At 34.5% G+C, this 22,671-nt stretch overlaps 1 pseudogene; it reads left to right on the forward strand.

The window, feature by feature from the left end:
* The window catches only part of LOC130018495 (poly(rC)-binding protein 2-like), a 46,428-nt pseudogene extending 24,918 nt beyond the window's left edge, over positions 1 to 21,510 (forward strand).
* Positions 21,511 to 22,671: the final 1,161 nt, after the last annotated feature.

Raw genomic sequence — 22,671 nt, forward strand, 5'->3', positions numbered from 1 at the left:
TTATACAACCAGGGATGCTAAGGGGATTCTCCACATTCAGTGCCCATGGCTTGCTTCTGGTGGTACTAAGGGACTTTGTAGTGCTAGAGACCTAACACAGGCCTCCCGAGTACAAGTCATATTTGCTTGCTTCTTGATCCTAGTCAGCACCAGTGCATTCTAATTTTCATTGAATAGTTACCATGAATCAGATGTTGTCATAAACCCTCTTCACTTATTGGTGGATTCAATTCTCAAAATATTTTTATATTAACTTGTTTATTTTGTGTATAAAGAAACAGAGGTCGGGGACTGGAGCATAGCGGGTAAGCTTTTGCCTTGCACATGGCCAACCTGGTTTGATTCCCAGCATCCCATATGGTAACCTGAGCACTGCCAGGAGTGATTCCTGAGAGCATGAGCCAGGAATAACTCCTGTGCGTCGCCAGGGGTGACCCCAAAAAGAAAAAAAATAAAAAGAAACAGAGATCCAGATAGCCTGAGTGGCATTTTTAAACATAAACATATGTTAAGGGGTAGGTACACATATTAAATCTGCTTAGACTTATTTCTGACTAAAAAACAAACAAATAAAAAAGTGTCCACCCATGACTTATGCTGCTACTCACAATTACTTTACTGGTGAAAAGTTTGTACTGAAAACTAATATTTTAGAAATAAGGCATTGATGTTATTTTTAACCTACCTGCAATGTTATATGCAGTAACATTAGGTATGAATATATTTAATGAGATGTTTTATATTTGTCACAAATTAAAGTAGTAGGATATTTTTAGACACTGAGAAGGGGAAAAAATACCCAACCAGAAGTATTTGATTCAATGGTAATTGTATAAAAAGTGAACTTTATTGTTTTTGTCGTTAAAAGTAAATATTAAATACAATATTCTGGGCTAGGGATTTGTTTTAAAATAGAGTAGCTGATTAACTTCTTTGAAGTCCTGGATTGTCACTGGCACTGCAAAATAATACACATGTACAAGTGAGTGAATAAAGATAAAGTGCCTGCCATAGAGGCAGGGATAGGTAATAAAACTGGAAACAATGGAGGTGGGAAATGTACACTGATGTAAGGAAGATCATTGTTGTTACATTGTATGACTGAAACCAAGTCAAGAACAACTTTGTAACTGTGTATCTCACTGTGATTCAATTTTAAAAAATAAATTTATAAAATAAGTGAAATAAAAATGAAATCTTCCATTGTGCCACAACTTAGATGAAACTCGAGGGAGTTATGCTAAAATAAACAAGTCAGAAAAATAGCACATTTTCCAGATGATTTCACTTAGATGTGGCAACTAAAAAAGCATGTGTAAAGACAATGCCCAACAAAAACAAACTCTTGAATTCTGGTGATAGCACTAAGGGTAGTTTTGTTGTTACAGGGACGTTTGGACTATACCTAATTTTTTTTAGGATATACTCTTGTTTCAGTGCTTGGATTGCCCGTAGCAGTGCTCAGGGGACCTGTATGCTAAACAGGTGCTTACTCCCTCAGATAAGTAAGAAGGAGCTCAGGTCACTTTCCTGGGGCTATGCTTTATACTCTAAACCATTACTAAGCACCCCACATGTTTGCTTGAGAAACTTGAGAAATGATCCCTGAATACAGAGTAGCCAGAAGTTAGCCCACTGGAACTGGGCTACAAACCAAAACAATTTTTAAAAAAGTACAATAGAAATATAGTGACTATCTTTAAAGCTAACAAGACAATACATCATGGCGGATACTCAAAAGAAAACTTTGCATACTGAAACTATATACAAGAGTACATTTTCCACATAAAACTGACACATAATACAAACACAATAACAAAAGAGTCTAGCACTATGCTGTAGTGAGTCTTCACAAAAATATCATACAAGTTGAACTCATCCTTTTGTTTTTCATAAGAAAATATTTCTTGTACCTTCTTGATAAAGATTTATAAACCCAGGTTTGATTTGCTTTTATAATAGTCCACTTTAGAAAGAAAACGTATGAAATATGTACCAAGTATCTGAAAAATGAAAGTGAGAATGATTTCTAACAAAATGAATAGTCAAGAGGCCAGAAATAACAGTATAGCAGGTAGTGTGCTTGCTTTGCATGCAGTAGAGCTGGGTTCAATCACAGGCACTCAATGTAGTTCTCTTTGAGCCCCACCAACAGTAATCACTGAGCTCAAGTAAGGAATAAGTCCTGAGCACTGCTGGCTGTGACCCAAAAGAACAATGTGCACTGTCGTCCTGTTGTTCATCGATATGCTCAAGCAGGCACCAGTAATTTCTCCAATTGTGAGACTTGTTGTTACTGTTTCTGGCATATCGAATATGCCATGGGCAGCATGCCAGGCTCTGCAATGGGGATAGGATACCCTGGGTAGCTTGCTGGACTCTCCAAGAAGGATGGAAGAATCGAACCAGGGTCGACCGTGTGCAAGGCAAACACTCTACCCGCTGTGCTATCGCCCCAGTCCAAAAGAACGATAAGTAAATAAAATTAATATCATGTCACTATAAATATATATATATATACACACACATATATATACAACCCAGAAAAACTCTCCGCATGCATTTTTACATAAACATATGCATATTTGTGTGTACATATTTATGTTTCAATAACTGCTACAATCAATGTGGTAACAAAATTCATAAGTACTTCTTTTTCTTGGTATTTTAACTAAAGTCAGCAGAAGTTCATAGAGTCCTAAGTTTGCCCTGCTAACTATTCCTTAAATACTTCATGTTATGGTCTAAGGGTCATTCAGGCAGTTCTAAAGGAAGTATGTAATTTAAAGAATCAAATCTGGACTATCTACATGCAAAACATATTTCTTCACCCTATTAACTATCTCTTTCATTTAAGTATATGTTCTTATATGGAGATGGCCACAGTCCTTTATTGGTCATGGTCCTCCCGTTATTCATTGATTTGCTTGAGCAGGCCCAGTAACGTCTCCATCATGAGACTTGTTTTTACTGTGTTTGGCATATCGAATACGTCACAGGTAGCTTGCCAGGCTCTGCCGTGCAGGAGAGATACTCTGTAGCTTGCCAGGCTCTCCAAAAGGGGCGGAGGAATCGAACTCGGGTTGACCATGTTGGCCACTTGTAAGGCAAACGCCGTACCACTGTGCTATCACTCCAGCCCATATGGAGATGAAAGATAAAAATTCCTAGTGGAAATTAAGAAATGTGTTATCAAACTTTTTCTATTACTCATGATATTTTATATCTCCTTCTACAGTTAATATCATTTATATTCATTTTTTCTAGGCTCCCTAGATGATGGTTTTATTTTAACAGTAATTGCAATCTACCTCTTCCAAAATTTGAATCTAAATTAAATTTCTTACAAAAATCATATACATAAAGAAAAAGATACTAACATATTTTGGAATATTTTTAGTCTAGATTGCTTTTCTATTTAAAAAACTCATGAATGAAAGTTACATTCATCAAATAAACTAGTGAAATTGTAGGAAATTTTCAAATGTTAAGAATGAACTACAATATGTCTTTGAATATATTTTAAATAAATTGATAATTTATTCAAATAGAAGATGGAGCAGATAATTTCAATTCACTGAATATTGCTATGATATTAATAATGATATGCAAATTTTATTATTAAGAAAATCAATTGGTGTAGGATTCTTTTAAAATTAACATTAACATTAAAAGGCTACCAATTTTAGAGCAATTTCTTGACTTTGGATTAAATTATCATTTTACAAAAACATGAAAATTTATTTCTGGGGTCCTAGGTGACTGCCACTAATTGAGTACATTAGTGAGTAAAATTAAGAAATATACATTAACAACTTCACATTTAATTGTAATCTAATGCAACAAAAAACTTCAATTTAATTTAAGAAAACAATGTTTAATTTTAAGATCAATTATTTTATTCATATATTCAGGCTTATATTTTATCATTGCTCTCTAGAGTTGCAGAACTCAGAATCAATATACACAAAATTTAGGGTAAGTTGTTATATTTTACAACATGCAGGATATTCTGCCCAAAAAAATTTTTGTGAAGAAAAGACATCAAAAATTGTGGTTAAGGAACACTATAGATAGCTTCTTCGAGTACAATCACTATTTTCTGTCAAAAACATAAAAAGTTAACTTGCAAACTCCTGAAATTTTACAAGGACATATAGCAAATGAAAAACAGAATCAAAGAACATGTACTGTCTATATACTATGTTAAGAACAGTGACCCATCCATGAGATTTGAGTCAGCACCCACTGCATTACTTCTTATTCGAGAAGTTCTTTCCCAGTGCTTTTCTTAGATAACCACACATATTGGGACTGTCTGAGTCTCATATTCTAAACTATATTTCTAGCAGATACAATAAAGAGTTCTGTTGTCCATTTACCTGTACTTGGAACTACTTATCATATGACACTGATTTCATCTCAGAAAGTAAAAGGCAAGAAGACATTGTCACTCAGGTAAAACATTCAATCACAATCACAACCATCCTGTTATTCGTCGATTGCCTCGAGCAGGCCCCAGTAACGTCTCCTTCATCCTAGCCCTGAGATTTTTTTAAAAAGTGCCATATTCAAGCCTCTTTCAGAGTTAAGAGAATGAGACCCATCATTGTTACTGGTATTTGGCATATTGGGTATACCACGGGGAGTTTGCCAGACTCTGCCGTGTGGACAGGTTACATTCAGTAGCCTGCCAGTTTGTCCAAAGTAGGAATGAGATGATAAGATATCATAAGCTTCCAGGAGCTGAGTGTGATAATCTCTGGATCCTGGCCGTTGTTGGGATTACAAGGCAGTTGGTGGGTGTAACTGTCTAGCTACTGGCAGGTCCAGTCCCAAACCGTGCAGTCTTGGAGATCTCAGCCCCGGGTCCCACACACCTGGGTTCCTCTGCCAGTTCTTTTATGCGTGAGGCTTGTCCAAGTGTGTGGAGAGTGGTCCCAGCATGGCCTTGGCTGGGGCCCGGAGGTCTTCAGCTGTTGGGCCTTGGTTAGGACAGTCAGGCACAGGGTAGGAGACTCTGCCTTGAGGTAAAACACTAACAATAAAATTTCATAAATTAAAAATAACATAAGAATTGAATGGTCATTCTACCACTTTCCCTAATTGTGAAGATTTCTTAGTTTCTAAGCCAAGTGAACTACCTTAAAATAATAAATATGCTTATGTATGCATATACATATATCTCTATGGAATTGGGGGAGGAGGAAGTAGGTACCTGAAAGTATTTTAGTACAGTGTATAACATATAGTTAAGAATTTTATTAAGGCATAAATATCATTAAACAAAACAGTATATATAATAAATTCTTGCTTATTCAATCATCCAAAATAAAACGAGGTCTAACATAATAAAAACTTATAAGCTTTCATGGGCTAAGCAGCAGTAAAAGTAAAATGTAAGGTGAAAATGACAAGTTGTAATTTGAAAAATGATTTTAAAAATATGACATAGCACCTTAATTTTATTGAAAATTATTATCATTTTAATGCCTTTTAAATTAGTCATGGAAGCTCAAATAACATACAAATATTCATTTGTTCAAATTAATCATTTGTTCAAGGTTTAAAAATGTTTTAAACCTTGAAATAATTTTAAAGAGCAATTAAAAATAGAAGACAATGAATTATAAATGTATATTTTGAAAGAGCACAAAACATACAAACCCAAAATATTTTTTTTCTATTTATAATTTATCAAATACTATATTTTAAAGGCATTTTGTTAATCACAACATGATACACATCAACTTTTACTAGGCAAATAAAATTAATTAGAGCATAATAGGACAGAGATTGCAAAGGGGACATATAGATACACTCTTCAGTGAAGAAAAGGTTTTAAAAGAAAAAAAGAAGGAAATCAAAGAGCTACGTGTAAAGTTAAGTACATTCTATTCAGGAAGGGAGGGAGATTGAAAAATTTGCCTAAATGGATTTAACACCACTTCAGTGGATTAGTTAAGCATGCAGGAAAAAAAGTTTTCAAATTGATTTTTTTATTGATTTTTTTAATTTAATTTTTTATCTGGGGGAAGGTGTAGACCACACCCAGTGGTACTCAGGGAGGTTGATATTTAATGAGAATTAAATATAAAAGCATAGTTATTAACTTTTCAGCATTGAGATAGGGTCACACGAAGCTGGGAATTTATTCTGATTCTCTTTGTAAAACTGCTAGGTCTTTGTTCCCACATGCACATCAGATTGTAAGGATGTTTCCTTTGGTGCTGAGTAGATAGGGCAGCTGTCAAACTCTTGCCTTGGACGTGGCCAATATGGATTCCCCTTGCACCACAATAATTCTGCCAAGAATTCCAGCGGTCATTTCTCAGCACAGTCTACTCTCGGTCTCCAGGTATGAGGTCTCTCCCAAAAAAGCATTTCATTATTTTTTTTCTAGAACTGTGAAAGAGCACATTTTCAACAGAGTACTGGAACTGAGTCATAGTAGAAGAATCATGAGAACTGTAAGGGGTTTGAGAAAAGCATCAGCAATCTGGAAGGATATTGTTACAATGATGGGAAAACTATAGTAGCAGATTTTAAGAATATACAGATTTGGGGTTTTGGTGAAATTTTTATATATTTTATTTTTGGCTTTTGGGTTTTTGGGTCACACCTGCCAGTGCTCAGGGGTTACTCCTGGCTCTGCACTTGGGAGCACTCAGGAGTTACTCCTGGAAGTGTTCAGGGAACCATATGGGATGCTAGAGATAGAACTGGGTTGGCTGTGTACAAGGCAAATGCCCTCCTACCTGTGCTATCGCTCTGGCTCCTATACAAACTTTGTGATTACATATACTCATTTGATAAAAATAGGAGTAGGGATTTGATGGATAGATCAAGTAAAAATGTAAAGCAAACACTATTTTTTTCAGTGAATTTATCAAATGAAAGTTATTGCTGAATTTGTTCCAGAATATCTGCTGTTTCTTAAAGGTAGAGTCATTCTGAAGCTGCATTTGAACTCACTGAAAAATGTAAGAGATTTGCCAAAATTAATTTTCTGCAGGTCTAATTGGTAAAAATACTAACATATAAAGGTACTGAAAAAGTCAAATATATAAAGATTTTTTAACTAGATGTAAATGTATTTATATTGATTACATAACATATATGCTATGGACTGAATTGTGTTCCTGATAAGTCCTATTTTGAAATAATCACAGAAAATATCAGAAAAACTGTGCAGACAGAATTATATATATATATAATTTTTTGCTATTTTAAATTAGTTTGCAGTAGTCGCGGTGTTTGCCTTGCATGCGACTAACCCAGGTTTGATTGCTCCGCTCCTCACCGAAAGCCTGGCAAGCTACTGAGAGTATCTATCTAGCCAGCACGGCAAAGCCTGGCAAGCTCCCCATGACGTATTCAATATGCCAAAAACAGTAACAACAAGTCTCACAATGGAGAAATTACTGGTGCACGCTGCAGCAAATCAATGAACAACGGGAGGACAGTGCTACAGTGGTAGTAGTGTCAGCAAAGGTAAGTACAGTAATGCCTGTACTGTATAGTAAATGATAGTGTTAATACAATGCAATTCTGTAAAGAAAGATTATATTCTAAGATACTCTTCTCCTGAGTGAACTTTATTCTAGGGTACAGAGTAGAATTTATTGGTCTGTGTAATCACATTTTTTAAAATTTTTGTGTCACACCCGGCAATGCACAGGAGCTCTGCACTCAGGAATTACCCCTGGCAGTGCTCAAGGGACCATATGGGATGCTGGGAATCGAACCTGGGTTGACCGCAGACAAGGCAAACGCCCTGCCTGCTGTGCTATTGCTCCAGCCTCTGCGTAATTACATTTAATTTCTTCTTTGTAAAATGTTTCTTTGTAATTATTCCTTATGCTTTGAATCATTTGTCCCATTTTCACTTCCTCTTTGCCTCCAAGATCATCTGCCTAGATTTATTGCCTTAAAGAGCCTGATATATGAGTCTTACCTACAGATTTAGCCAGTGCTCATGATTTATTTCTGCACTGAAATGATATCCATGATAAAACTGACTATAACTGGCTCTTTAGCTATAGTGCTGAAAAGTTTTTTGTCTAGTATCACAACTATGAACTTTGTCCTTGAACCAGCTTTGCTCATATGTAACCCTTCCCCAATCTTGAACTGGAATTTTGAATAATACCAACCATTCACAGACTCTCTCAGAACCCTGTGTGTTCCCAAAGAATCATTTAATTCCTTGGTTGGTGATTGTCTGAAGCCACATAGTATGCATTGTCTCTAAGCTGAATGTGGCACTATAAGCTTCATTAAGACTCTTTCAAAGTTCAAAAAATTATCAAGAGAGACAATTATCAATTTTGAATGTCCTTGGCTTCCTTAAAGTACATTTGTATTTTTCTCTCACGTTGCTATTAAGGAAAAAAACAATAAATTCCTACAACAAATAATTAATTTTATCTTCTCCCCTTTTATTTACCTACTTTGCAGCAATGGGTAGGGTTTTCCTCTGACTCTCTGTCCAAATAGAATTGGGTTATGACACCATGATGTTCCTTATCCTCTGAAAAGTTTTTCAATCTGTGTTTCTGATATGGAAAAAGGCACAAAATGAGTTCAAATCTCTCTTTTATCTCTGAGAAATGAGCCCATCATAAAATTGTGTCTCACTAGGGTTGGAAAAATATAGCCAGCTTTAAGCAGACCAAAGTTACAATGACCGTTTTATTGTCAGTAGTTTTCATCTGGGACTTGAAGGGATGGAAGGCATTTATTTAATCATTTATAACTGTAAGATTACTGGATATGAAAACACATTTTCAAATAGATCAAAGTTTGCAATTCTTATAACCAGACTTTTAGAATAGATGACCATTCATTTCATTTTATGACGCCTCAGCTCACATTCCCTCAATATTAAACTTCTCAATATATTGGTGAAATAATTTATTGATATTTATCCTTTAACTTATAATTTTGCTTCTCAAAAATAGCAATTCCTGGTACAAAATGTTCAAAGCACATCACAAAGGTAAATCTGTTTTAAGATAATTTTATTTTGAACTTTATATTATAGAAAAATCAGACTGATTGCAAATTATTGAGATGAAAATTGACAGCTTCAACATTTATAAAGACTAATCTGTTGGTCATAAGTAAAGCCATTTGAGTATGAATGCTATAAAGCATCCACACTTTCTTTAAACAAGTGTTTTAGGCAACTTGTAGACAAAAATCTTCATATATAATTTAAAATTCTCTAAATTAAAAATAGTACAAAATCTTTAAAGCTTTAAAAATAATCAATAATATAAATATAAACCACACATTTATATTTATAATAAAAATTGTTTTGCATCATAGTTATAATAAACTAGTATAGTACAATACTGTTTTTGCATATGAATGAGGTTTAAAAAAGCAATCTTAACTTTCTTACATATTCTAATGAATAAATGATTAAATCCTATATTTTCTATTGGAAGTAAGTTTTAGATAGTTTTGGGGGATTGTTGTTGTTGTTTTGTGTAATAATAGGCTGTTGTCAGCCTGACTCTTGACTCTGTGCTCAGAGACTATTCCAGAAAGGACTCGGGATTATATATGGTTCCACGGATTGAACCCTGGTCATCCACATACAAGGCAAATACCTAAATTGCTATACTATCTCTCAAGCTCTTAGAGAGTTTACTGATAAAATCATCTTAAACATGTTCACATATATTGACATGTGTAGTTTTTACTTGTTTGTTTAGGGGCTAATTATGAAATTAGCACTGTAGCACTGTCCTCCCATTGTTCATCGATTTGCTGGAGCAGGCACCAGTACCGTGTCCATTGTGAGGCTTATTGTTACTGTTTTTGACATATCAAATGCACCACAGGGAGCTTGCCAGGCTCTACTGAGCGGTGGGATATTCTTGGTAACTTGCTGGGCTCCCTGAGAGGGACAGAGGAATCAAGCCCAGGTTGGTCATGTGCAAGGCAAAGGCCCTACCTACTGTGCTATATTAATAATAGATTACCTCTCCATCTTGTGCCTCATGAACAAAGTGTATGCTTTCATTCTTTTTTGCTTCATTTTAAAATAGATGTCATTACAATGTTAATGAGGTCAGAAAATTAACACAAAGAAACTACAATAAAAGAGCAGGAACTAAATGCAAAAGCAAATCCTTGAAGATATTCATTTCATTTTCAACATAATTATTGATTTCTTGCAAATATTTTACACAGTCTCAATTTCATAAATTGTACTTCCTCATGTGCATGGATAGCACAGCGATAGGGTGTTTGCCTTACAAGCGGCCAACATGGCCGACCCGAGTTTGATTCCTCCGCCCCTCTCAGAGAGCCTGTCATGCTACTGAGAGTATCTTGCCCGCACGGCAGAGCCTGGCAAGCTACCCGTGGTGTATTCAATATGCCAAACACAATAACAAGTAAGTGTCCAAGGGAGACGTTACTGGACCCGCTTGAGCAAATCGATGAACAACGGGAGGACCGTAACCGTGACTGTACTTCCTCATGAAATTATTGTTTTCCTAAATGAGCTGCTTGACAACAAAGTCCAACATGTTAGTTTGCTTCTTTGGTTTTCATAAATCAATAATGATTTCAAAACATCATCTCTGTTTTCAAAAAGATGTATGCCTTTGATAAACAAGGTAGATTTGTTTAAATATTCCATTTTTTTATAAACATTTACCACCAATCGTTCAGGTATATGAAAACTGTGAACTTAGTTTTTGCCTTTTATTAATTTTAAAAACATAAACCGGGTAGGGCGTTTGCCTTGCATGTGGCCGACCTGGGCAATCCTCTGCCCCTCTCAGAGAGTCCAGCAAGCTACCGAGAGTATCTCGCCCACCTGACAAAGCCTGGTAAGCTACCAGTGTCGTATTCAATATTCCAAGCACAGTAACAACAAGTCTCACAATGGAGATGTTACAGGGCCTGCTTGAACAAATTGATGAACAATGGGAGGACAGTGACAGCGACAGAAAGTTCCATTCTTCTAGATGGAGCATGGAGGTTTTATACATTTATTATTATCTAGTACAATTGACCTTTTGAAGAAATTTAACTTCTGCCCCATTTTACTTCCACAAACTTTCTGTTGAATAGATATTATAAACCGTGATAAAAGTAATATGAATTGTAAAAATTTATCATGCCATGTGATTAAATTAAGTTTTGCTTATTTTTTATGCAAAGTTCCTCATAAAGAAAATTTAAGCTAATAATTGCAAAAATGCAAATATATTTCAATGAATTCATTTTGTGAGGATGTTCAGTTTACTTCTACATAAATAAATTAGTATAGATATAATACTCTAATAGTCTTATCAGGTCTTAGTTCCTGTGCTCACAAGTGGATTCCAATGGTCTTAGGGCTAATTAAGTTTACTACTTTCTAAGAATTTCGTTACCATGAGGGCCCTTTCCTGTCTACCTGCCTAGATCATATCCACCTGCTCCAGAGCAGCAAATTTAGAGATTCTATTGAAATTGTAGAAAAAAATATATTAGAAGACTGTACATGAAATTCTACAATAAATAATACAAGTTCTACATAAGGGAGGGCCTTAAACTATCTGCTATATTACTGAAAAGTTTATAACAGGAAGAATAATGTTGGAACTATTTCAACAGGAAGGGTTTGGTATGCCTGTATTTGGAGTACGTTTCTAGTGATCAAATCTGATAAAAGCAAAGTGAATTGTTTAAGTATTCATTTATCTGCAAGGTATTTTATTTTCTAGTAGTTTGATTAGGAACTCAATTTTTCTATCACTAGTAGGAACAACAACATATTGTTGCTAAACTCTGCTTTCCCTTCACAAGAAATATAGCTCGTCAAAATCTGATTATATAAACTTTCTTAGCTTAGGGTTTGTTTCTCTCACACACTGAGAAAAATGCAAGCCTTTGAAGTCAATTATCATGACAGCATTTTAAATACAAATAAATGATTTTCCGAAGGATTAAATTTCACGTGTTTGTGAGGAAAATAAATTTTGAGTTACCCTGTGCATAAAAGATGTGAAATGGTTAAGCTTTGAGTACTATCATAGCAAGGTTTTTCAAAAAGGCCTGATGTTTTGTCAATATTGATTCAAGCTTCTCAGTGTCACTGGAGTAAAAATAATAAAGTTCTGTTGCTGCAGGGACATGAAGGGGGAAAAAAGCATTTGATTGATTCTTCTATTATCCAATGACAGGTATTATAAAGTAGAGAATAAAAATGACAATTAGATATTAGATCTAAAGGGAAAATATATGAGACTGTGTAAGACTATAGCAAGAGGGAAAAAAGTCTAAAATGTAAATTTTTTAATAAGGGCCAATCAAAGATTTCATTCAACAGAATTGATTGTTACATTCATCTAAATTATAACAAATAATCTGAGTATTTTCTCTCTTAGACTTACTTTTAAAACCAAGAGCTGATTTTAAAATAACACAACAAAACTTTTTGCATGCCTGTATATAATTAATGATAAGGTATTTGAATAATATTTTACAGTTTATGAAGCAATTTAAGAATATTATTTTATCAAATGCATTAAAAATATGGCAAAACCAAGCTGAGTATTCCATTAACATAGATAGTAAATGACGGCAATGTCTAATGAACTACCAATTGTGCTTACCCAGAATTCAGTTTTATTTTTGTTTCATATTTCAACTATTTTTTCATATTCTACTCACACAACTATGTGCAGATTCCTGGCTAATAGTAATATTCTTTTGATTAACCTTTAGGACGAATTGTGCCAGTAAGAGAATAATAAAGTTCAAGGAAAAATAATTATACATAACAGTTAAAATTGTTTCAGGATATTTTTCAAAATGGCATAAGTACTATTTATTAACTACATATTTAAATAATATATTTGAATAAATATATATCTAATTAAATTTAGTATTTAGTATTTACTTACTAAACACATCTATTTAAATAATTTTAATGTATGCAATAGAAAGGAAATAAGTAAGCGAAAATATAAAGTTTCAAATAATCTTGTGAGAAATAATATTTTCAATTGGATAGTTAATTAAATAGTTTATGATAATGAAAATATTTATAGATATATGTATATTGCACACTACTAGAAGACAATTAAATGGTAAAAAATAATCAAGAAAAGTGCACAATACCTCCCCACATAGAGTTTATAATCTAATAAGGAAGACAGATATCTAATAAATAAATGCCAGTGTTATGAGTAGAAAGTGTAAATTAATTTTGAAATACAGAGATTATAAACTTAAACTATCCTTAAAAAGGAGGTGCAATAGAAAAGTAACTGTAGGCATTTGAATTTTTAACCCTTATATTTATATTTATAAAAATCTTCCTTTAAGATGGAGAACATATGCGATAATCAAAAGTCAGAATCTAGCTTAGAAAATTTTAAATATTCTATAAAACGAGTGATTTGGTTATCAGTAAAGCTATTTTATACCTAAAATGGAGTAATACCAAAGTATGAAACCTTAAGATAAATGTCATTAAAAAATAATAGAATAGTAGCAACTGGAGTGATTTTTTGTTTGTTTTTCCTTTTTTTTTACTAGATGGAGTAAATGGGTTAAATTTCTGGTTCCAGAGTATGATTTTTTTTAAGTACTTATGGAAAAAAGTAGGAGCACCCTGATAGTTACATCAGCTAAATGATGCATTATTTTAGAATATAGACACTTCGTTGTACCGGTTTTATTTATAAATGCTATTGTAATATGCACTATGCACAAAATATAACATTAATATTTTAATTAGTTACCCTTCCATAATGCTGAAAGTATTTGCATGCATACACTATTCTGTTCTTGAACTACATTAGCTTCAGTAATGAGTGTCTCTGATTCCTAGCACATTATTCTAGGAGACTCCCATTCTGTGGGTCAATCTTTGGCAAACTAGGTGGTGGTGTCATTGTCCTTCTTGTATTTCATCATAGCATGGTGGCAGTATTTCTAGATATCACCCTTAGGCAAAGTAGAAAATGACCATGTCCACAGTATTGGTACTTGCATGTATAATCTCTAAAAGGGAGTTCTATTCAATCCACAATAAATTCATTCCTTTTTCACATCAGCACAGAGATGCCAGCTGTCACTCTAAGTCAATGATCAAGGCATTTTTTTCTAAAAAGAAGAAATTCATTAAGGAACACTAAGACTGTTTAGTTGTCTACAACCATTTGGTGGAAAGGCAACTCCCCTGGAAGGGCAGCAGGGAAACTATCTATAGCTCACCTGCAATCAGGACATGCATGATCCATTTCACTTTCCACTAGATAATACTGGGTGATCTGACCACAGGTAAATTATAAGGCAGGTTGAGGGATATAATCATGATGTGTGTCCATAGAGAGGAATAAGCATGTCTGGATGAGAAGCCAGCATTCTATACTAAAACTTTCATTCCTTTTTATTTCCTTTTGACCAAGCTGAACTTTGTTCTTTTTCTATTGTGTGGTTTTAATTCTGCTACAAAGTTTCCTACTATCCTCTATTATGTTCTTCTCAATTCTTCAAGTTTCTCTTCTACTTGTTGTAAGTTACTTCCTATCCTTAGATGCCATCTGAAATAGCATTTCTTCTGGAAAGCCGGTGCAGTTTATCCTTCCTTCTACTGTAAGATGTGACTTGATGTTTTACCATTACATTAAGTCACTGTTTCTCTTCTTCTAGAAGTAGGGTCTGCTTACTGTATTCAATTCAAAACGATCCTGGAAATACCAAACACTCAATCAATATCTCTTGATGAGTATGCTTTACATTTTACGTGCAGTCACATGTATATTTGCAGTTGTCTGTGCATACCTTATTTAGGTAAAATCCAATGTAATTATTTTCATAAATATAAAGAAGTGAAAGTACAGCTATATTATAACAGTATAGAAAAATAATAGACTATAAATAACACAGTATCTAGTCAATTTTTGTTAGTCTATCTTTGTTTATTTGAAGCACATAATGTCTTCTTTAAATTTTCTTTAATAATTCTCTTCTCGTTTTTTCCACATTTCACGCTATCATGCTTGCATTTCCAAGAAGAATGGGAATATCCAGGAGCCCCAAAGCATTGATGCTGAATACACTGGCAGGCTTGTATGCTTATTGTCCATCCACTGGTCCCCACCAACTAAAATAGTATCTTCACCCAATGTTTCCTAAGCTATGGGCTTAAATATGATCTCGCAGTTGATAAAGTGAATAAAATCTTTTTTTATTTTTAATTGAATCACCTTGAGATAGACTTCATGATTGGGTCTCAGTCATACAACATTCCAACACCATCCCTCCAGCAGTGAACATTTCCCAGCACCAGTGTCCCCAGTTTCCCTCCACCATGTCCAAACTCCCCCAACATCCTCCTGCCTCTTTGTCTCTCTTTCTCTCTCTCGCTCTCTCGCTCTCTCTCTCTCTCCCTCTCTTTCTCCTTTTGGGCTTTATGGTTTACAATGGAGATACTTAAGGGTTATCATGTATATCCCTTTACCTGCTTTTAACACTCAGTTCTTGTCTAGAGTGATCACTTCCAACTATTACTGTCATTCTATCTGAACTACTATCTTATCACTCTCCCCACCACCGCAAACAGTGGTAACTTTCAACCACTGACCTGTCCTCCTGGGCCATTTCCCCTGGTCTTGGATATTAGTCTCATATTGTATATTTTTAAGACGTGAACAGAATCTGCATCATTCAGACTAAAATTGATATTAAAGTTCCCACTAATACAACCTACCCTATTCACTTTATGAATGCCATCAATATGGATAAAACTGCAGAGGATTTCCATTGATCTATTGATCTATAACACAAATTAGATGATGTGTTGCTCATCCTGTTACACCTGAGGAATCCAAATACAAGTTGCTCAGAATGAAGAAGGTCTTCGAGAGTACCACGGAATTCCTGCTCTGGTGACGAAAATACACTATTTACTAGCCTGATTCCCTTGTTAAGATAAACACCTCTACTCTTATCTATTTGAAAACTGGCAAGAATACAAATTTGATTTCCTCAAGTTTGGTGTTAGTAACTTGTGCAAGGTGATCAGAGGTACAAAACTGGGAAGAATCAATCTGATCACTGACAGGGAGAAACATATGGTTCTTTTGATATTGTCATATGAAAGATATCAATGGAAACAGCTTTGACACCCTCTATACAACATTATTATTATTATTGAATATTTTATTCCCTGAGTAAATAGAGTTAGAGATATATGGGTCACCATCGCTGAAGAATGATCAAAAATTGGCAAAATATTGGCAGGTGAATTGATTTCTTAATGGTATGGTTAGATGAAAATGATTTGATACTGAGTCAATACAGCAGGAAAAATACACTTTTTTTTTAACTTTGTTGAAGTAGTCATCGCAAAAACCAAATTCTTAATGGAAAGGAATTTTGATGTAAAGGATGGAAGAATGAGAAAAATTCAGGTTTATAGGCCAATCTCTTGAAATATTAATTTTGAACTATTAATTTATTCCAGGCTAGAGCAATAGCACAGCGGTAGGGCGTTTGCCTTGCATGCAGCAGACTTAGCCAGCTCAGGTTCCATTCCTCCACCCCTCATAGAGAGTCTGCCAAGCTAGCAAGAGTATGTCGCCTGCATGGCAAAGCCTGGCAAGCTACCTGTGACATATTCGATATGCCAAAAACAGTAACAACAAGTCTCACAATGGAGACATTTCTGGGCCCGCTTCAGCAAATCAATGAACAATGGGAGGACAGTGCTATATTAATTTATACCATCTTTTGTGAAGTAAGTTACACCTTATGAGTAAAGTTGCATTTTTCTGAAACTATAAAATAGGATAAATGATGTTCAACAGCCTCAGAAACACACTTCCAAATACATATTTGACGTATTTATAATGTAATTTATTAATAAAAATTATGTATGAATATCAAATGATTTGGTACAAATTTTCTATCAGAATTATGCTCCAATTATTTAACCTGTCTTCATTATAATGTTTAGTCTATCCTCTACAGGAATTTTTAAATCCATCACAGATTTGGAAAAGGAAGAAATATCAACCCATATTTGTTTTTTAACAAAAGGGGTAAGCAAAAAAGTTATGAAAAAATTAGTCTTTTCATCAGTTATTTTTCTGTTAGGAAAACTTTTCAAGGAAGTGTGAATTAATGTTTGTGGAAATAGAAATATATAAGCATCTGACATAGACAGTTTTATGATACTGCCTACACGTTCATGCATCATACAAACAAAAGCAATTTATAATTTTCTAGCTATATTATATCTTAGTCATAGCAACCAAATATTTGAGTTACATTGGAAGTAGTTTCTGGAGCCATAATTTTGGTCACAGACTATGCCACAATGATTGATAGGTAAAATTGAGTTTTTACTGCAAAAGTCTCAATTTGTTTAGGTCTATAAACAGAAATAAATGTATAGACCAATTGGAATTTTAGTAAACAGAATTTTATATTAATGCCTCAACTTGATGCTCCTTAGTGATACTTTGTATACTTTGGAGAAAAAAATTCCAACATAATTATATGTTCCAAACTCGTTTGAGCATTAGAATACCCTTACAGAATCAGCATGAAATAAAAGTGTGCCAGGAAATTCCAAAGGGAAACATTTTGCCAGATGACATGTTAGACTAGAATAAGGTAAATTTTCCTGAACTACTCCCCAAAGCAATTTGATGTTGCAATTGTTTTGTTCAACTTAAATTACTCCTAATGTTTCCCAAATGATTCTTAATAGTCTGATTGTTTTACTAGTGAATGTTAGTATAGCTTTTGTATGTTTTACCTTGCTCTTCAAATTGTTTTAAATACAAATGCACAGTACTCTAAGTTAAGTATTGTACTCTGTTGCATTTATTTTCACATCTTTAGTTTTCCTGGGATTAAATATTAATAGAGTAAGGGTAAGATATGATTAATATATTGTCAAGTAAGTTGGTAAAAAATAGATATTTTCAAATATAGAAAGTATTTAAATATAAAAAGCATATTGGAGAGTGTATGTGATATCTGGAGCATGTATGTATATTAAACAAATAACGTCTATTTAGACCAGAAAAACTCTAAGACACACATGTCAACTATATTAATAGTCCTCGCATGAATGGTTTGTGTGTGTACATGTCTGTGAAATTTACACTTAAAATTATGCATTATTTCATGTCTTTACTGTGTATTTTTATTAATTCATGCAGTCATACATTAAAAAATCTGAAGCGGCTTCAGATTGTGTTAATTATGTCACCTGTGGTGAATATAAAATACAGTTATTAACTTTACATGTTAATTCAAAATGAATTAACTTCATTTTGTTTCTGAGGATGTTTTTTATTTTTATCATTTAATTGACTATATATTTTCAATTTAAGATAATAGACTACCCAACAAAATATGGAATATCTTTGCAATATCACAAAATTTTATATATTTATAAATCTAAGAAAAAAATCAACTTTTGCCTTTGATGGTATTTTAATAAAGGTGTGATATTTAACATAGGTATATGTAAAGCTGCGAATTTTTTGACATAAATAAACTGAAATGAGGCTATATTGAAATTAATAGACAACATGCTGAAATAGTCTAAGAATGACAAGACAGAGGTCACAATGAACACACAAAAGTACGGATATCATTTGTGTTAGTATATTTTATTTAGTAAGTTTATAAATAACACCTCTCCTTGCTATTTAAAAAAGGAAGTGCTTGTTATCTACTGTCAAATCAAAAGAGGTATTTTTATGTGTCAGAAATTGCCACTTTTTTTTCCCCTTGCTATTAAAAGCCATTACTTTAACCCGAAGCAAAATCTTTAAGCTTTCTAACACTTCTCTGAGCTCCCTCCAAAAGCAATTTATATCAGCTGGCAAGGTCATTAAAGAAACTGGTCAAAATGCAGGTGGGAAATGCAACCCTGTTGGGTAGAGCCCTAATGCTTCCATTTATCAGGAACACAAGGTCATATCAATGATGTTGAGTATTAAACTTTGATTTTCAAGGAATCCCAGGGCAATTGCCAACCTGAGGTCTAAAGTTTGTGAAAAATGTAAGTCTGCAGGATATTTTGTTTTATATGTATGGACAAAAATTTTGATGGTTGTATATAAACTTATTTCAAGAATTATGAATTTTTTCTGGAAATTAATATCACAGTTCTGTATATTGATGACAAATTTATTTTTTACTACTTATTTTAATAGTAGTGGCTGGTCTTGTCAATGTTCTAAAAATCCTAATAGAATTTCCATGTACCCTACAGAATAAGTCCCTCACTAAGTAAAAAATACATGTGTGTCACACACGTCATATATACTGTCTTTTTTAAATTTAGTATTGTAGGTGACAATATTGTCCTTTGATCTTCTCTCAAAAACCCCACTGGAGAATTCTGGGAATATTTCTCAGTCTTTAAAGACAACATATCCAAGAACTTTAGGGTCTAATAGAACTTTAGGGTTTCCTCAATTGTCATTCCCTTTCCCTTCTTCATTTCTAACTTCTTCATTAATATTCTGCTAATGCAAATAGACTTGTTGCACTTTTATTTTTAAATTGTCGACCTAAGATCAGTAGACATGGGTCAATCTCTCACTGTGGTATTACAATTTCATCTTTGTAGTTTCTCCTCTCTCAGTGGATTTTTGCCAAGTTCAAATTAAATTTCAACTGTTTAAAAACTAAAAGAAAACCACTATTGAGATTGGAGAGATAGAAAATCATAGGACACTTGTCTTGCATAAATCTAAACAAGGCTTAACCTTTTGGACCCCATAAGGTCAGTCAGAGTAATCCCTAGGCACAGAGAGAGGAATAATCACTTAGCATAACAAGGTGTGGCACCCAAACAAACAAATGTAAATTCTATTTCTTTCATCAATAGCAGGTCCTCAAAAAGTCATTCATACTCATTCAGAGAAAAATATCCATGCTCTAGGGCTGGAGCAAAACTACAACAGGTTAAGCAGTTGTCTTACACTCGGCCAGCCTTAGTTTGATCCTTGTCATACCATGTGATCCAGTGAGCAGTTCCCGGAGACATCCCTGAGCCGAGAGCTAGGAATAAGCTCTCAACACCACTGAGTATCGCCTTCAAACAAAATAAAAGAAAATTTCTCATACCCCAAGTGATTGCATGGCAGACATTGACAAGCTACCTGTGGTGTATTCAATATGCCCAAAACAGTAACAATAATAGGCCTCATTCCCCTGACCGTGAAAGAGCCTCCAATATGTCAGCATTGGAAAAGACGAGTAAGGAGAGGCTTATCTCAAATCTCAGGTCTGGGACTAATGGAGACATTACTGGCACCCACTTGAGTAAATCGATGAACAATGGGACGAGGGTGATACAGTGATACCCAAGTGATATACCTATTAATATATTTATATTTCTGCCTGTACATTTCCTTCTTTTCTCTCTTCCTCTTCCACTTCCCCTATCCACTTTTGGAGGTGGGATGTGGGCGGGTGGGGTGCTCTTCCCACTATGCCCTTTTATGTGAAGAGGAAGTGGGAAGGGAGTGGAGCATCTCAGAAGGGAATTATCCTGAAATAAATTCACTTTGGCTGGACTGATTAATGTCATCTTTGAAGCCTTTGCTATGATCATTGACATAGTGGACAGAGCATTAGCAGCTCTATAACCAATAGCACAGCTGCGGGTAGATCCATAGTCACCTGAGGCTGGTGATTCCTGCTCCTCAGTGTGGTTTTACTCACCGGAAAAAGCATTGCAAGTCAAGGAAATAGGAGTTCCATGAGCTCAGGTCAAAGTGACGGGGAATATGCTTCCAATTCCAGTGAGCCGGCCATCACTACTACTGGCATTCTGCCATTTATCATTGAGTATGTAAAACATATTTGGATGGTCATGTTGCTGACCCTGTCCCAGTCCCCTCAAAGGGCGTGACCATCTGTACCCACCCAATTTGTCTAGTTTTTCAAATCATTTTTGAAGGTTGTCAGGACAGGTTCTACAGCAATCATACACCATGTGTCTCAATCATCACCTGGAGGGGCCACCTCTAGAGGCCTTTACCATTCAACCAAACTCCACCAGCTGACAATACAACCATCTCATTTGCCCATTTTGCATGGCCACGGAGAATGCAGACACGTTTAATACGGCTCGCCAAAGGTGAAATGCTATTGTGCAGACTTGGATGCATTTGCTCAGACTATTTCTCATGAATTTTCCATTCAGAATCATTTGATTGTATAATCGGTCATCAAGGCACTAAAATCAATGAGATCTCTCACATCTCCGGGGCACAAATCAAAATTATGAATCCAGAGGAAGGATCTACTTATAGAAAAGTTACCATCACTGGATCTGCTGCCAACTTTAACCTGACTCACTATCTATCTAATCATGGTCAGCTTTTCTGGGAGATGAGTGGTGTGGACAACCTAAACAATGCAGACTCATCCATAACTCCTGCTGTTCAACAACACCCAGGATACATTGTTGTAGTTCCTGAACAGTCAGTGATTGCTGATAGTGTATAAATTTTCAGTTTTTACAATGATAATCACCCACCCTTGATCTTTAAGGAAAGATTTCCATTCCTTTCTCTGTTAAGAAGAATATTTTTTCTAAATGTCTAAAACTTAAAACCTGAAAAAGAATCCAGAAAAAAATAAATTGATAGGACATAGAGACCTTAGAGTGCATGGAATGGCTGAAAATAATTTGTGATTGAGGGCAGTTGGGTAAAAAGGATAGATATATAGTGTGTGTTAGTTGGATTCTGCAAGGCAATCACCAACATAGAATGAAACAGAAATAAGTATTATTGTAGTAAGTGTGTCATGAATGACCAGTTAGGAAGCAGAAATAAAGGAGAACAGGATTAGCTGCCTTTGCATAAGACAAAGAGCAGAGGAATGTTGATAGTTAAAATTTCAGAAAAAAATAAAAAGAAAATAAAACATAAATAAACTTTGATTCTGACAATAACAAAGAAGTTAATCAGTAGGGAGACTGGGTAAAGATTGGCTAAAAAAGAGACAGGAGCAGAGGCTGGAGCTATAGAACAGTGGGTAGGGTGTTTTCTTTGCACATAGTAGACCCAGTTTCGATTCCCATATGGTCTCCTGAGCACCACCAGGAGTAATTCCTGAGTGCAGAGCCAGGAATAATTCCTGGGATTCCTGGGTGTGATCGAAAAAGCAAAAAAGAAAAAAAAACAGACACAAGAGTTCAACTGTTGATAATTGAAAACTATGTTAAGGAAATGGAAATGTATCAGAAAAACATGCACATTTGTGCAAAAAAATGTTACTTTAGCATGTTTAAAAGGTGAAATATTTATTTAAATTAAAAAAAGATATATACTGTGAAGACCCTTAGATTATACAAGCCCTGGAAAAAATTTAAGCCATATGAAAAGAGGTTCTTCAAGAAACTATTTTTCTTTTAGGAGCCAAAAATCAAGTAGAAATGCTATAGATCTATAGATTTTATTCTCTTTAATACTCTCTGGTTCATGCATTCTAACTTCACACACACGCACACACACATACACACACACACATAAATAAAGGCCTTATAATCCAAACCACTTGAATAAATTAGTAAATAGGAACATTTCAGAAAAAAATCTAAACCAAAAATATTGATTCATAATTCATTTTGACTCAGAAAATTCACTTTAAAAATTCTATGCA

The sequence above is a fragment of the Sorex fumeus genome, unplaced genomic scaffold (genome assembly GCF_029834395.1).
Source record: "Sorex fumeus unplaced genomic scaffold, SorFum_2.1 ptg000265l, whole genome shotgun sequence".
NCBI lineage: Eukaryota > Metazoa > Chordata > Mammalia > Eulipotyphla > Soricidae > Sorex > Sorex fumeus.